General features: G+C 46.2%; 1 long non-coding RNA gene across 1 annotated transcript; it reads right to left on the reverse strand.

Moving 5' to 3' along the window:
• On the reverse strand, positions 1 to 3,398 carry LOC142071638 (uncharacterized). The gene is made up of 2 exons (XR_012667783.1): positions 3,164 to 3,398; positions 1 to 1,304 (listed from the first exon to the last, which is right to left on the reverse strand). It is a non-coding gene; the product is annotated as an uncharacterized LOC142071638 (long non-coding RNA).
• Between the last annotated feature and the right edge of the window lie 1,908 nt (positions 3,399 to 5,306).

Here is a 5,306-nt window from a genome sequence, read left to right on the forward strand (position 1 = left end):
TACTGTAAAATAAAATTTTATTTTTCGAAATGACACAAAATTTACATGTATGATGAAATTTAAATAGCTTCTTTTTAGATTTTCTGATTGCAAAATTCTGGATAAGTTCATCGAAGCTGACTCGATGAAGCATGTCTGCTTCCATACACAATAGGGAAAGTGAATCAAGTCTGTCCTGACACATTGTTGTTCTCTGAGGGTTTTTTATTCTTTTCAGCTGAGAAAAAGAGCGTTCTGCGGAGCAGTTAGCAATCATCAATGTTTGAAAAATACATAGTGTGATCTCTACATTTGGAAATACACATTGTATTCTGTCTTTCAATATTGTGTTATGGAGATCAATGTGACTGAATTTAATTTTTCCTGTTTCATTAAACTTTGCGCGCATAGAACAGTGGAACTGCCATACTTCTCCACAGAGATTCATGTTCAAGTCAACAGGGTATGAGTCAACTAGCTTTTGGGAACCTTGTGAATATTGTTAGTCAGATAAGTCCATATCATTTAGAAAAGAAAATCTACTTGATACTACTTTGTACACTTCACCTCTCCTCTTCATATGAGCTTCAAGTGTATCAATTATAGCGTAGTAAGTAGATATGTGAAATTTGTCTCTAGGATTCAATGCTGTTTCTGTTGCACGGCTATCATTTGCTTGTTTTTTCCTGTTTCACTTGTGGGACTGGGCTTCTTTGTAGTTATTATCAGGCAAGATATCTTTTGATATGTCTTCAAATCTTTTGAAATCATTCCTCAAAGAGTGTAAGTGGTCTGCTAATGATTGACAGAGGTCTGCACATGTTTTCAAATCCAATTCTTTTTCTTGGAGAGCTTGACTTGTGTGATAAAAGTGTTGTAAAATTTCATTCCACATGGTCAACATGAATACAAACTCTAGTTCTTGCATCTTGTTTGCAATGTTTTCTGCTTCTCGTATTGTTTCTCCCTTTGTGATTGGGCTTCAGCTATACTTTCTAATGCATCCACAATCTTTGAGTTGGACTCCAGAACTGCACTTGTTGCCACTGCATGTGCCTCCCAGCGAGTATTAGAAAGAGATTTCAACACACGATCATTGCCCAAATATGTTTTAAGAACTGCCCATGTGTTGAGGCAGAGAAAAATGTATAAAGTAACTGGACTGTTGAGAAAAAACTTACTGCCACCAGACAACAATCAACAGCACGGCGGCCAACAAGGTTAAGAGTGTGCAGCACATGGTATGAATACGGCATATCTGTTCTGTTCTAAAAGCTTCTTCTGCGTTCCTTGATAGCAAATTACACAACGTACACTATTTTAATCTGTGTATATATAAGAAAGGAAAAAAAAAAAGAATCAAGTACGTATAACTCCGAAGAATATATCAATAATAAAACATAAATTTATTGCAATACATGACAGGATCTAATTTCCTCACATTATTTTGCTCTACGTTAGTTTAGGTTTAGGTGGGGATAAATAATAAAAGGAGAACATAAAAACAGGGGAAGAGGGTGTAGTGGAGTGTAAGAAGTCTAACAATATTCTGATTTTTCCCATGATTACTACTTCGATGCTTTTTTTTAAATATCAAATTTAAAAAAAAACCCTCATTTTTTTTGGTGCCCCCTGCTTTGCTGGTGCCCTAAGCACATGCTTAGTCTGCCTACTGGGTAATCCAGCCCTGCCTCTTAGTCATTTCCATTGGCGTCAAGTGGGTATAAAGAACACTCTTTGTGCCCAGGTATGAGTGACTATACCAAGTGCAAAGCCATGGAGAATCAGGCCCAGTATGTTTGAAGGACAGCTGCTCTTGAGGCAGAGTAGCCAACGGCACACAGAGATTTTGCTAAACAAGGTTATCTGGTGAGAGCATCTAGGTTCCAAAGAAGTAGCCAGAACTGCCAGAGAAGCCACAGAAACAACGACCAGCAGGAGCCAGCCACAAGGAGCTCTCAGGGTAGATAGCTTGCTTTAGATGAAAGGAAACAAAGAAGGGAAAGAGGATATACATAGTTTCGGTGAGACAGCGTGTTGTAACAATGGCCATCTTGATCTAATGCACTTGAAGTGACAGTGCAGACTGGTGAAGTAGCTCACTTTCCATTTACAGGTGCAGTACTTAAGAAACAGCCTTACAAAGGTAAAATGACATGCACTACACTTCAGCTCCTAGAGCCAGTAGTTCAGATGTCAGGTCATTAACTACAAAAAATTCCATCCTGCTACCAAAGATTGCTTAACCACGAGGACTGTCTTCAGAGAGTGAGAATTGCTATCCAGATACCCTCTGATGTCTATGTACCTGTCTTAATGCTCATACTCTGCTCCTCTCTCTTTACTCCTAGGGAATTATGCAACCAAAAATTAAAAATGATGCGCACAATATTTTAAAATTCTGCAAATTTTATTTGTCAAAAAATAAATGTGGCTCCAGCATAGCAGTGGGGAGCAAAGGCCACTGGCTGCACTGAGGTGGGAGATCACCCTGAAGCCCCCACCTCCCCTGGTACAGGCACTCGGCAGTGAGGCTGCACCTGACTCTGACACAGTGCAAGGGCTGGACCTGCCCCAGAAACCCCCTGGGGCACTGCCCCTCTGTGCCAGGTGCATCAGGTGTGGGTGGGCAGGCTCAGCCCAGCAAGATCCAAGTGTGGAGGGGCTTAGTGTGGGGGGATCCAGGTGTGGGGTGAGAGGTTTCTGTGTGGGGCAATCTGGGTGCGGGCATCTCAGTGGGGGATCTGGATGCACAGAGGCTTGTTGGGGGGTTCCAGAGCAATGGGACTCTGCAGGGGATCCAGGCCAAGGTGGTTTGGGCCAGCAGGGGTTGGCTGTGTGGTGTTCAGTAGGGGAGTCCGGGAGCTGGGGGAATGGGGCTTGATGGGGTGGGGGTCCAGGTGCAGCTAGTTGGGGATCAGTAGGGTGGGGATCTGGGTGTGTGGAGCTCATCAGAGGAGTCTGCTTAATGGGGGAGCCCCAGCTGCTACCGAGGGGATGCCACATGCTGGGCTCTCGCTTCCCCCCATGATTCCCCAATCCCCTTTTCTTCTCCATCCCCCTCCCACATTACCCTCCCCCTGTTCTATTCCACCTCCCCTTTCTTCCCCACGGCCTCTCCCCTCACCCCCCCTTCCCGCATCTCTCCCACCCCTCCTTACCCAGCCCCACCGCAGGCACTCACTGTTGCACAGAATAGAAGACAGGAAGGCTCCCAACACACAGAAGTCCGGGAGCCCGACTGGCACTAGGACCCAGGAGGTGGTGTTCAGCTGCAGTCAGCGGAGCCCAGACACAGCCTCCTTCAGCTGGGCAGCCCTGCACTTGCAGAATGAGGGGGGGCAGTGGCATGTAATCCCGTGTATCTCCCCCCCCCCCCCCATGCCTCGCCTCTGTTTGGAGGGGGGCAGTCCCCCCAAACTGCGCCCATGGTCGCCCCCTGCATTCCCCCCCACCCCCGTGGGGCTTCCCTCCCGTTTTGTGCCAGGAAACAGGAAATCTGCGGGGCAGCCATTTTCTGCAGGTGCGTAGTCACGCAGCATCCCCGCCAGGAGTAGCTCTTGTTCTCTTCAGACTGCGGACTAGGGTCCAGATGGCAAACTGGGACAGTAGATTTTCCTGCATCAGAAATTTGTCCATTGATGAGCTCCTAATGGCTATGCAGGAGCTACAGTCTGCTACTTAAAATATGGCCCATTGTTTTCAAATTAACACTCCAGTAAGTGTTTTCAAAGGAATGTGAAAACCCTGTTTATATGCAGTAATGGAAAGAGTCTTCTGTAGATTAGATGATAATCACAGTTAATTGTAAAAGAATTGTTTTACTACAAACATGGAAAAATGAAATGTAAATACTTTCCTTTTCCTTTCAGAGTTTATGTGTTTTGCTGTTACAACGTCTCCCATATCTGTGCTAAAACCCATTCCCAAATAAGATTATTGCATGTTAGCCCTGGTCTACACTAGGACTTTAGATCGAATTTAGCAGCGTTAAATCGATTTAAACCTGCACCCGTCCACACAATGAAGCCCTTTATTTCGACTTAAAGGGCTCTTAAAATCGATTTCCTTACTCCACCCCTGACAAGTGGATTAGCGCTTAAATCGACGTTGCCGGCTCGAATTTGGGGTACTGTGGACACAATTCGATGGTATTGGCCTCCGGGAGCTATCCCAGAGTGCTCCATTCTGACCGCTCTGGACAGCGCTCTCAACTCAGATGCACTGGCCAGGTAGACAGGAAAAGAACCGCGAACTTTTGAATCTCATTTCCTGTTTGGCCAGCGTGGCAAGCTGCAGGTGACCATGCAGAGCTCATCAGCAGAGGTGACCATGATGGAGTCCCAGAATCGCAAAAGAGCTCCAGCATGGACTGAACGGGAGGTACGGGATCTGATCGCTGTTTGGGGAGAGGAATCCGTGCTATCAGAACTCCGTTCCAGTTTTCGAAATGCCAAAACCTTTCTGAAAATCTCCCAGGGCATGAAGGACAGAGGCCATAACAGGGACCCGAAGCAGTGCCGCGTGAAACTGAAGGAGCTGAGGCAAGCCTACCAGAAAACCAGAGAGGCGAACGGCCGCTCTGGGTCAGAGCCCCAAACATGCCGCTTCTATGATGAGCTGCATGCCATTTTAGGGGGTTCAGCCACCACTACCCCAGCCGTGTTGTTTGACTCCTTCAATGGAGATGGAGGCAATACAGAAGTAGGTTTTGGGGACGAAGAAGATGATGAGGAGGAGGTTGTAGATAGCTCACAGCAAGCAAGCGGAGAAACCGGTTTTCCCGACAGCCAGGAACTGTTTCTCACCCTAGACCTGGAGCCAGTACCCCCCGAACCCACCCAAGGCTGCCTCCTGGACTCAGCAGGCGGAGAAGGGACCTCTGGTGAGTGTACCTTTTAAAATGCTATACATGGTTTAAAAGCAAGCATGTGAAAGGATTACTTTGCCCTGGCATTTGCGGTTCTGCCTTTGCAAAAGGTTTCTGGGGAGGGCAGCCTTATTTCGTCCTTCATGGTAGGACACTTTACCACTCCAGGCCAGCAACACGTACTGGGGAATCACTGTAGAACAAAGCATTGCAGTGTATGTTTGCTGGCATTCAACCAAAATCCGTTCACGCGGTGGGAGGAGGCAAAATGCGACCTTGTAACGAAAGCACATGTGCTATGTATGTAATGTTAACTTTCAAGGTTTACCCTGAAAGAGTGTAGCGACTGTTTTATAAAATGTGTCTTTTTAAATACCGCTGTCCCTTTTTTTTTCTCCACCAGCTGCATGTGTTTCAATGATCACAGGATCTTCTCCTTCCCAGAGGCTAGTGAAGC

The sequence above is a fragment of the Caretta caretta genome, chromosome 3 (genome assembly GCF_965140235.1).
Source record: "Caretta caretta isolate rCarCar2 chromosome 3, rCarCar1.hap1, whole genome shotgun sequence".
Taxonomy (NCBI): Eukaryota; Metazoa; Chordata; order Testudines; family Cheloniidae; genus Caretta; species Caretta caretta.